The sequence below is a fragment of the Anser brachyrhynchus genome (genome assembly GCF_964034855.1).
Source record: "Anser brachyrhynchus genome assembly, chromosome: Z".
Classification (NCBI taxonomy): Eukaryota; Metazoa; Chordata; class Aves; order Anseriformes; family Anatidae; genus Anser; species Anser brachyrhynchus.
Window position 1 is genome coordinate 29,404,842 of NC_137697.1, and position 12,416 is coordinate 29,417,257.

A 12,416-nucleotide genomic window follows, 5' to 3' on the forward strand; every position below is an offset into this window, starting at 1 on the left:
TGAGCATATCATTCAAAATTACAGGGACATCTTCATAAACATAAACATGAACATAACAGTTCACTTTCTGATACCATATCAGAGAAACTGCTTCTCTCTGATTAGAACATGGTGCGCTGTGTCTGAACAAGAAAAGCAAAGAGATGTAAGCTGGTGTAGAGCTGAAAATATTTACAGCACCCTCCAGAGGATACATAATAGTCAATCAACTTCATGAAAACACTTAATAAAGATAATTATTTGAAGTATTGTATTTTGGCATATACCAAGAGATGAGCAGCTCGTGTGTGTAAATGTGTGTTTGTGTGAATGTAGGTAGCTGCACATATAACTGTGTGCACATGTGAGCATATGCATGTAGTTACAGCAAGAACAAGAGAACTTCTCCTTGCCAACAGAATGACTTGCAGTAGATCCCCCACAGTGCACACTACATTTATGACTAGATTTTCCAGCAAACAAAAGATTATCTGTTTATCCTATTGTGATTTGTGTCCCTGTTTTGGAACAAAGAAGACCTTTTTACAAAGATCAATTCACAAATTGTACAGATCTTATGAGGCACTGCAAGCTGAGTCTCCAAAGTATTTACAGTATACTGCAAATAAAAGGTGAACCTCATTACTGACTTTGCATTTTCCACTTAATTCTTAGATAGCTTCAGAGTCATAGAACCACAGAATATCCTCAGAAAGTCCCAGGAAGGCAGTAAACCTCCCTAAAAGGTGGGTTTGGTGACTAGATTGGGCCCTTTGTTCCCCTCAGAAGGGACACCTATGGCAATAATCTGCTGTATTTTTTTCATGAAGGTGGTCATGATGCAGGGGATAAGCTGATACCTAACCTTGATGATTCCTCTAGCACAGATGGATCATCATCTACTTCATCATAACCCTGTTCTTCCAATTCAAGAGCCTTATATGTTATGTAAAGGCGTCTTTGAAGGCAAGAAGGAGGAGCTTTTCCTGCTGCCCGAGCAGAGGCTTGTTTCCATTCACCTCTATCCCTCAAGTCAATGCCTTCTGGTCCATGGAGAGAGGGCAGAGGATCAGCCTTGTTTCATGTGATATACCTAGCTGACATTTCTGTTCCAGTGAGGGCAGAGTGTGGTTCCGGCAGGCAATCCCTCAGAGGCCTGTATGCTTAACCTGTCCACTTCCTCACAAAGCTCAGCCACCAAGCTGAGAAGTTTGTCTATATGGGCACACCTCCCACAGGCATTCTCTCTACTACCCTCAGATACCAGTAGAAATACTAGTTTCTTAAGGTAGTAAGGCATGATTTTCGCTTCATGAACTTGTTTTCGTTTGGACCAATGACTGCATTGTCTTTCAAGTGTTTTGCAGTAACTCCCAGAATAATCTCCTTATTTTTACCACGCACCAAAGACAGACTGACAGGCCTATAACCACCAGGATCTTCTTTCTTGCCCTTCTTGAAAACTGGAATAATGTTTGCTACTCTCCGGCCACCTGGGACCTCCCCAGATTCCCAAGACTGTTGAAAAATAACTTGGGAGAGAGGTCTCACAGTACCATAGGCCAAGTCTTTCAGTACCCTGGGATGAATTCCATTAAGGCCTCACAGGCTTCTGTGCTTTCAGCTGGAGCATCAAATCCCAGACAAGCGCAACATCGTCTGGGAGCTTATTACTCGTACAGTCAGAAGTGGATTCAGGGCCCACCACCGGTGTTAAGACAGAAACAAAGAAGGTATTAAACATCTCTGCTTTATCTTCATCACTATTTGTGAGGTGACCCACCTCACTGAGTACCTGAGCAATGTTTTCTCTAGTATTTCCTTCTCTGTTAACATACCTGAAAAAGCCCTTTTTATTTAACCAACACAGTACTGGCCAGCTTCAACTCCAATTGAGCTTTCACTATACACATTTTCTTCCTAAAAGGGCAAACAGCACCTCTGTAGTCCTCCTGTCTAGCCTGACCTTGCTTCCAAAGTCCCTACACTTTCTTGTTCTACCTCAGTTTCAGGAAGAGATCCCTCTTCAGCCAAGCCAACCTTCTGCTCCACTTGCTTGACTTCTGACACATTGGAACTGCCTGCTCCTGTTTCCTTAAAAGAAGGCTCTAAAAAAGTGATTAGCGACTTGCCATTTTTCTCTGCCACTGAACCCAGTGAACTCTGGGGATGTGGTAGGATCAAGAGGAGGGCTTAGGAGCCCAGGATAGCCATGTTGGGCTTATGATATCCTCTGGACAATTAGGAGTGACTGGGGACTGTTGAGGGGTGCTGCATTACCCTGAGGGACCATGTACCTAGGCACTGGGAGAACTGTCTCACAGGATGCCTGGGCAACGCCAGGATATGCATGTGGGTGGACGTGGCTCCCCCTTGTATCCTAGCGACCCTGATGTATGAAGAGGGGGGTAACCCACCAGAGGCTTCAACCCTGTGGGAGTCAGAGAGAGGGGACACATCTTTTCAGTTCCTGGTTGCAGTACTTGTCTGGCCCCCAGACTCTTTTACCTCCTGCAGTTCTTCCATGGAGACACCAGTGATACTTCCAGGGGTGACCTGGGAAGTCTCAAGCATGACTACGTGGCCCAGGAGTAATGATCATGAGCCTAAGGGCCCAGAGAGCTCTGGGAATGCACAGACCTCTGCCTTGGGCTGGGTGATGAGCCAGCTGTTGTGGGCAGGGCAACAGGAGTGATGAGTCTCTGCTATATATAATGACTCTCTGCTACAGAGACCAACTGTTCAAGATGAAGGACATGAGGTCCTCTTTAGACAGCTTTAGGAAGCCTCATGGTTGCAGGACCTGTCCCTCATGGGACACTTGAATCACTGTGCTATCTGCTGGAAGGACAGCCCAGCAAAGCAACAGCAACCAAGGAAGTTTCTGGAGCAAACTACTGCAGCCTCCTAATAAGGGTGATGAATGAGGCAGCGAAAGGAAGGTTTGCTGCTGGTCCTGATATGCTGAAGAAAGAAGTCATCCGAGAGGACCTTCTCCTGGTCAGAGGAAGACTTGGCTAAAGTGACCATGAGATGTTGGATTTGAAGACCCTGAAAGGAAGGTGTATCAAGGCAAAAAGCAGGATCACCACCCAGGACTTGAGGAGAGCAGACTTTAGTGACTTCTGAGATCAATGTTCCCAGACATATATTTTAGTTTTTAGGTAGTTCTGTGTGGAGCCAGGAGTTGGACTCAATGGTCCTTGTGGGTCCTTTCCAACTTGGGAGAGTCTATGATTCTATGGTATACTTCTCCAGCAGCTCCCAAGGCTGCACCGTACAAAACAACAACAACAACAATAACAACAGCAAACAATAACAAAAGCTAGATCAATTTCTACTGGATGATCATAACAAAAAATCTGAATGGTTGATGAAAAAGTATATGTGGGTGAAAACCCGCTTCATTAAGGAAGAAAAGATGCTGCAAATGGAAGTAATTTCATAGAGCACTACTTATAAATAAAAAACAGCTAAGTATTTTCAGTGCTGTAATACAAATAGTAAAGCAATTCATTTCACATGCAAGCAGTAAAATACAAATGTTTGGTAAAATATAGTGTTTAATATTTGTTTAAAATATAACTGTTGGTGAAGTATAGTGAATAGAAGTCTCTGTTTCACTGTAGAAATACGATGAAACAAATTTTTAATTTTGTTTTAGAATATGCACAACATATATATGTATTTATATATATTTTTTACATTTCCCCTCTAGATTAAACATACAAGACACACAAAAATATGCTTGGGTGGTGTTTCCAAGTATATATTGTGGCTAAAAGCTGTAAGCTGCAGCATCAGAAAATTGCATCCTCTGCTTTGTATCCGCATTTTCAGGCATGGTGCCAACAAACGTAACATGAGTTTTGTCACTTGTCCTTGTTTATGGCTTGAAAGTGACAGTAGATCATTGCACCTGGACACACCACTCTCTAGCAGAGTGAGAGACATTAAATGAGTCTGCTCTGTTGTACTATATTAAATACGGCAATTTTATAACACAGGCTTCAGACCACTAGGAAATGAAGCAGAAAGCAGAAGCTGTTCTAACAACCTTTGAAAAAGACCACTTCCTGTGTAAACTCTGTTTGTCTAAGGGATGATAGGGAAGGCAGCCATACAATTACTGTGTGACACTGCACAGTAGCAGTTATAAAAATAGATATATAGATATATAAACTTATCGGGGTTGAATTCTGATATGGTAAATTACATGGATAATAATGGATTAATCGCAGTAAAACTGTTAAAAGCAATAGGAATTATAATTAAACAAACAAACAAACAAACACATACAAAATCCTGTATGTGATACATGTTTAAGGTCAAGACACCATTTGGCTTTGGAGACTATTTAGAGACTATTTGGAGACTATTTTGGGAGACTATTTGGAGACTAGAGATTTAGAGACTAAATCTCTAGTAGAAGTTGGATCATCACACCGCTCCAGGATATAAAACTTTAAGGAAAAAAACATGCCAAAGTTACTGTGAGTTTCACAGTTCAAAAAAAGAGGATGAGCATCCAAAGGAGGAGGAAGAACTAAACCATGGGCTGCTCTTTATTTCCAACGAATTTAAAGGTTGTTTCTCAGAGGAAACTAAGGGTGACCCACTGCTCCTACCACAGCTCAGCCTACAAGGTGCAGGCCCTTTTATACTCACTGGTGATACATGTGTCCTGTATCTTGTTCAGTTTATGATAGTATTGTTCTTACCTGCTGCTGATTGTTCATTTCAATTGGTTAAAACACTGATTATTTTATAAAAAAATCTTCTTTCTCAGTATGTAGTGGCACTGACCTCCACATATTTGTTTGCAGACTTTTTATACTCAGTCCTGATCTGAACAAAGCAAGCCCAAACTTTTCTTCCTGTCTCTCCTACAAAAAGGCATTGCCTTTCCTTCTCATTTTTACCTGCAAAACGTCTTTGCTTTTCCTTAAATAAAATACTAAAATACTAATAAATATTAATATTAATATTGATATTAATGTTAACGGTAATAAGAACAGCAGTAGCAAAAGCCTAAAAAGTTCCTCTCCAGAAAAGTTATGGTAACATTACTCTGCCAGCTGGCCTAAGGAAACCTCTGAAGCTCAGAGAAGTGCCCTCTTAGGTTCTCCAGTTTGTTATCTCAAGAAAGGTCCACTGCATCATACTGCAGGCAAAAATTCATGCACAGACTGGCTGGTAGAACACTTCTGAATTATGGGTGTGTTAGAGGTAGTGCATGAACGTATTTTTTGTTTTTCCTGCTAACTACAGTGAGCTGTGCAGGCCACAGGAAGGCCTCACAGGAATACGAAAGAGAGAATCTTTTCAACTTTCTGTTATTCAGACACATACTAAAAAAATAAAATATATCAAAAAAACCCTGGTTCCCAATAAAGGATTATAGCTTTTGCCTTTGTTCTAAATCTCACATTTTGACTTGGATTTGGAAGGTTTCTGAAAGTTACCTACAAGTGTTTTCTGAGCTAGTTTATGTGTTTTAATAGCCATTACCCCATCTAAAAGGTAATAAATAAATAAATAAATCATGTCATTCTAGGAAGAACAAAAGACATATATATACCGGAAAATGTCAGAAAGGTATGGTATATATTGTTCAGTATTTTACACTAAAAGCAAAACCTTTTTTTCCTACCTACCAACTCTTCTTTGTCAACTTATATATCCATGTGCACCTCTTGAAGGAAGCTCTATCAGGAAAAACAGGATAAAACTGGAATACAGACCTCAGCATGTATAAAATGTCATATGAGGACAATTGGGGGTCAAAGAATAAAATTAGAGAAATATAGGCAAATAGGCTGTGTTAGAAATATGGAACCAAGAAGCTCAATTGCCAATATAGTCGATATAGTTTAAATTGGTTAAGTAGCAAAATTCACAGGAATAAGGACCAGGAATCTTCCCCAGTCCCCACCACCTACCCTCAAAATTTCTTTCCACATTATACTGCTGTTTTAAATGAAAAGCATATTTTCTCATCAAGATTAGCATATTACTATTAAGTTGTTTATCAAGTTCACTATTAATAAAAACATTTTGGAAACCTACTGTGGTCCCTAGGGTAGCCTGAAGCATTCTATTCCAGGATGTTTCAGGAATGTTGGCTGGCTGCAAAGCTGCAATGAGAGAGAAAACTTCTGGCACGCCTGCACGTACCACAGGATTTTCTCCCTAGAGAAGCTGTTCAAGAACATGGTGTATTATAAAAGCACTGCCACAAGTGCTGTGAAATCCAACTTTTAATTAAGGACCATCAGTGGGATTTTTATTTAAACATCATCACATAAGATTTCTTGACTGAAGACAATTGTGTCTGCCAGTTTTAATACAAAATATGAACTAATACTTAACAAGTATCCTTACTAGCAGTAATAATGCTATTTGGTAATTTAAGGGAGTATGCTTGAAACTATGAAACATCACATCAAAATCCAAGGTACCAAAAAACACAAGTCAAAACAAAACATGAGTGTGTTTGTTTTTTATGGAACAATTGTTGGAAAGACTGATTTCATTTTCCCACATTTAAACATACTGTAAAAATAATCTCAAAGACAAACGAGACAGTTTTGAAGTCTTATCTGTTTTAGCTAGGTTTATAGGCCAGGGGAAAAAAAAAATAAAAAATAAAAAAATGAGAGAGAGAGAGAGAGAGAGACAAAAGTCCAAAAGTTTTGGATCAACAAGTTTTTAGAGACTTTTGCTACTTCCTACATCTGAACAGTTTGATAACATGCAGAGAATTAAGTTTCCCTCAAGTTTTCCTCAAAGGATCAAAGGATTCTGGCACTTTGATTAGACATCCAATGCAAATCAGAGACTAAGAAAGAAGACAGAACATTAAAGATACTTCTGTTTAAAAACTGCATGCCTTTGATCTCTGTTAAGAGTAAAATTTGTACTTCTCAAGCTGTGCAACGTACATGTATATGGCACATGACATGATTCTAGGATCCCTTCTCTTTAACATCATTTTGACCCTGAACTAATTTTGTGTTCCATTCTGCATTATCATAAAATGATATTAAAACGTTCACTTCAGAACTAATCATGCTAAAAATACTACCTGCATGTAGAGGGAACTGGCAAGGTGAATTTTACTTGGTACTACTTCAAGATATGGAGAGTTAGAATACCAACCTGAGGTGAGTACAGCCAGCAAAATTCAAGTCTAGTTTCAAATTAAACATTGCATAGCCAGCCAGTCAGAAGGGGTGATTCTCCCACTATATTTAGCATTGGTGCGGCTTTACCTTGAATGTTGTGTGCAGGTCTGGTCTCCACAGCACAGAAAGGGTGTTCAGGTACTTGAAGGCGCCCATAGGAGGGCGGCAGGGCCGGCAGGAGGCCTGGAGGGCATGCCCCGTGAGGAAGGCTGATCTGGCTGGAGAAGAAGAGGCCGAGAGGCGACCCCACAGCTCCCTGCAGCTCCCTGAGGAGGGGAAGCAGCAGGGAGGTGCCGGTCTCTGCTCCTGGTCACCGATGGCAGGGCACACGGGCACGGCACAGAGCTGCACAAGGGGAGGGCCAGCCTGGGCGTTAGGGAACATTTCTGTGCCGTGAGGGTGGTCAGGCACTGGGACAGGCTTCCTAGCCGGGTGGTTGGTGCCCTGTGCCTCTCGGTGTTCACAGTGTTTGGACAATGCCCTCAGTAACATCTTTTGGCTGTCAGTTAGCCCTGAAGAGGTCAGAAGTTGGACTCTGTGGTCTTTGAAGGTGCCTTCCAGATTCCCTTCCCTTCCCTTCCCTTCCCTTCCCTTCCCTTCCCTTCCCTTCCCTTCCCTTCCCTTCCCTTCCCTTCCCTTCCCTTCCCTTCCCTTCCCTTCCCTTCCCTTCCCTTCCCTTCCCTTCCCTTCCCTTCCCTTCCCTTCCCTTCCCTTCCCTTCCCTTCCCTTCCCTTCCCTTCCCCTCCCTTCCCCTCCCTTCCCTTCCCTTCCCTTCCCTTCCCTTCCCTTCCCTTCCCTTCCCTTCCCTTCCCTTCCCTTCCCTTCCCTTCCCTTCCCTTCCCTTCCCTTCCCTTCCCTTCCCTTCCCCTCCCTTCCCCTCCCTTCCCTTCCCCTCCCCTCCCTTCCCCTCCCCTCCCCTCCCCTCCCCTCCCCTCCCCTCCCCTCCCCTCCCCTCCCCTCCCCTCCCCTCCCCTCCCCTCCCCTCCCCTCCCCTCCCCTCCCCTCCCCTCCCCTCCCCTCCCCTCCCCTCCCCTCCCCTCCCCTCCCCTCCCCTCCCCTCCCTTCCCTTCCCTTCCCTTCCCTTCCCTTCCCTTCCCTTCCCTTCCCTTCCCTTCCCTTCCCTTCCCTTCCCTTCCCTTCCCTTCCCTTCCCTTCCCTTCCCTTCCCTTCCCTTCCCTTCCCTTCCCTTCCCTTCCCTTCCCTTCCCTTCCCTTCCCTTCCCTTCCCTTCCCTTCCCTTCCCTTCCCTTCCCTTCCCTTCCCTTCCCTTCCCTTCCCTTCCCTTCCCTTCCCTTCCCTTCCCTTCCCTTCCCTTCCCTTCCCTTCCCTTCCCTTCCCTTCCCTTCCCTTCCCCCTTCCCCCTTCCTTCCTTTCCCTTCCATTATCCTAAAATTCTGGTTCAAAACCTGGGCTTTTTCACTACAACAGAAAGATAGGAGACGGAATGCAAAATAAAACAAACAAACAAAAACAGACTTATACTTCACCAAAAGCTGGAGGTTTTAATAAAGACCTCTATCCAACACTTTTTCTCAACAGTTTACACCATATTAGGAATAGAGAAAGAGTTCTTGTACTTACAGAGGTAGTGCAGCACACAGAGAGTACCATGTCACGTTCATGATAAACTGGAAGTTAAAATTAACCCCATAGTAAACAAAGAGAACACCACATTTGGGCCTTGTCAGGGAAAGAAAAAAATCATCATCTAGCAGTTCAAAGTTATTAATCTACAGAAGGAACATTATAATTTTTATATATATTTTTTTTAATGAATAGGGCTTCTTATGACGTTTATCTGCTTAGAATAATATATAGAAGTTTCAGCATCAGCAAACTTCAGTGACTTTTTTTTTTCTAAATATGAAAATCTGAGCTAAGACAGACGTAGTGCATTCTCATGTTTGAACCCATGACAAGAACCCAGATTCTATGTTTCTCAAAAAAATAAAAAATAAAATAAAATTAAAAAATACTGCTGTATCATGTAGCAGGTAACTCTTCCAGTCCTTTCTCTCTGCCTTCCCTCTCAAACAAACAAAAACTATTAGCACATCATTCCTAAAAGTAAATAAATAAATAAATAACGAGGAAAACACATCTTCTAGACTCCAAGCAACGAAGAGTTCTAAGGAAATAAGAGTGGTTTTGGTTTTAGGCCAACTAAAGCTGAGAGCAGATTATCTTGTTTTGTTAATCTGACTCTGTGTTGTGGTATTCCATCATGACACCACACCAGAAGACCTTATAGGCGTTTGCTGTGCAGAAGGAGGGTATTGAAAGAAAAGTAAGACAGTGCCTCTGCTTTCCCTCTCAGGCAATTCCTGGAATCCAGTCTGCATTGACATTATCTTCTCTCATAGCATGAATTACCTGAGTCTGTGGCTCTCACTCACCTCTGTAAGGAATCATTCTATTTTGGCAATTATTCCTAAGAAACAGAAATGATTATATGTTTCTGGATGAAAACTAGAATTTGTATATGGCTTAAGGACCAAGCTACACTGGAGGGATCTTGACACAATCACACTGGGTACAGAAGACAAAGGTAGCTTTCATTAGCCTCAGTCTCTGTTTCAGTATCTTAAACAAGTCCAAAGCAGAGTCCTTGGGTCTGGTCTATCTAAATCCCTGTGCATTTGGCATGGAGAATCCCACCACAACTCATGCCCTTTCTGTGAAACCACCTGCTGCAAGATAGGTATCTGTCACCAGGGTCAGATGTGAGACAGGTTTCATTCATGCTGACTATCCAAGCTAAGTTCCATCTTGAAAAGTCTTTTCTTTTCTGTCTTTTTCAGAAAAATATTCTGAAATGTCTTTTCAGAAAAGACAGAAATGGTTTTTGAATGTTTTGTACAGTAGCTGAGATGCATCCAACCAATTCTGCCAACATAAATCAAGCAGGACTGTGTATATTTTCTATCTGAAAGAAGCAGCTGTCCAGACTTGTGTATTTAACATATTTAACATGTTTGTAAGTGTGTCTATGTCTAAACATACATGTAATTGTGTCTTCCATCATTTAAAATTACCAACAGCTCCTACAAAAGCTGTGACATAACAATTTTTAGTCTTTTTACAAGAGGCTATTTTCTCATATGTGGCTGTTCTAGAGGCAGTAATGCATATCTTTTTCTATTTATTATATAAAAACATGACCTGGCTTTGGAGCCGTTTCACTGAACAAGAAGAAATAAGGCAGAAGGAAAGATAATTCTCTGTTTTCCTCACACGTCACCCACTGGTAACTCCAAGTTGTAATTATGTGACATAATGTTACGATTTCAGAAAACCCCAGTTTTCAGAGGCCAAGAGGAAAACAGTTTGCTGTCTCTTCCTTCCAAGAAGTCTTTGTTCCTTACACCCTTCTCAGTCTTCAAAGTTCTTTTATAGCCCTCAACTCACCAGCTTGTCAAAATTTGCTGCATAGTTCCCAAGCTGAACAGGTGACTATTAGTCAGATGCATCCTTAAAGCAGTGTAGTGCAAAGTACGTTTCAGCTGTGCCTTTTTTCTTTTCACCAATGAAGCACACAAGCTTGCTCTTTAACCTAGTTAACCCAATCACTTTGCCAAATATGGCTTTGTTCCTTTGTAATTTGAGGATGATGATACTTTGATCCTTAAAAGCATCCTGTTGTTTACAGATCACCCTTTCTCTGAACCTTTTTACTTCTTATTGCTTCCAGACAGCACCTTTGTGTCCTTGATGATTCTCGACCTTACCACAGACTCTCCCACATCTAGGCAATTTGCCCCACTGTTTATATGAAAGTTTCCTTTCACACAGAAAAGAAAAATGAGATTTTTTAAGAAAGAAAATTTGATTTTAAGACTTCAGTGATTGATATCAGACTTGAAAATAACTGCAGTTGTTAAACTGAAACTTTTTTCCTGTTCTATTCTTTTTTTTTTTTTTTCCAAGTTGACTTGACTCCAAGCTGATGTGTCATTTTAACAGATTTACTCTAATTATGTCTCAATTTTAAGTGGCCATCTAGGTAGGCAACCAAATGTTCCATACTTCAACCTGTCCCTACTGAAGTTACTAGAAGATTTGCACTGACTTTCCTGGGAACATTAATTTCACCCTTGAAGTATTATCTAGAAATGTGGGGTATTCAGATTTCACAGACATAAAATTTATTTAATTCTCGTGCTCATGTTTTCCATCCTTCTGGCTGCATCGTACTTTTTTCTGCCCTGCACAGCTGTGCAGGAGGAAAGCAAGGAAAAAACATACTCTTTGTTTTCTAATTTCCAAAAGTTTTTTCTGTGAAGAAAATCGGTAAGTGTTCTGCTGTGGTATCTGGGTGGCATTGTTTTTTTTTGAAGCAGAAATGCTTCAAAATGTTCTTCAGGGAATGTATAAATGTGTGGTGACACTGAAAAGTGATGGTTCAGTGTGCTGCACTCACTGCAGTCACTAACTGATTTTAAATGACCAACTAGAGGGCACAGTCATATCAGGAAAACACATGTTATTCAACCTATGTATCTTCTGGGCACCACTGTAGTATTGCAAAAGATAAAAGAGAAAGATGCCACCATAATCCTGTAACCCATGCTGTCACTTAAACTGGGGCCAGTTCTGTGTTCTCACTCTGATACTATCTTATGCTGTGAATTGTCCCTCAAAAACTGGAGTATTACTTAACTGGTAAGGCATCATCAATATAGCAGAATTCTTTCACCTCAAAATTTAATTATTTCTGAACATCCCTAGTGTAATGACATCAACAAATTCTACCCAGTGATTTCACTCGTTTCACTGATTTTACAGCTCCAACTATTCTACTGGCAGACTGTCCACTATCCTAAAGATCTTCAGGAAGAGGCTGCTTCTGTGGATATCTGGACTTCATCTGTGTCCTCGACTTCCTCTAACAACTGTGTTGCTTTTTTTTGACATAGTTTTTTGTTTGTTTGTTTGTTTGTTTTTCTGTGTGTGTACCCATCACTTGTTAAGAAACAACTACAACAAACATGTACGGGACATCTAAACAAAAGTACTAAGGACCAGCACCTACTTAAAATTCAAGTGCAGCAGCAATTTAATAACAACTCCTGCAGAATGTGGCCATAAGGAAAGAGTTTGCACAATCTGTTCATCTGCATAATTAGTAATTGAGGACCTGAGAACAGTTGGAACATTGCTGTGGGCAACCCAGGACAGATCACTGATAACATAAATAACAAAGATTCAGATTTCCCAAAACTGCAAACATCAGAATGTAGCTAACAGCAAC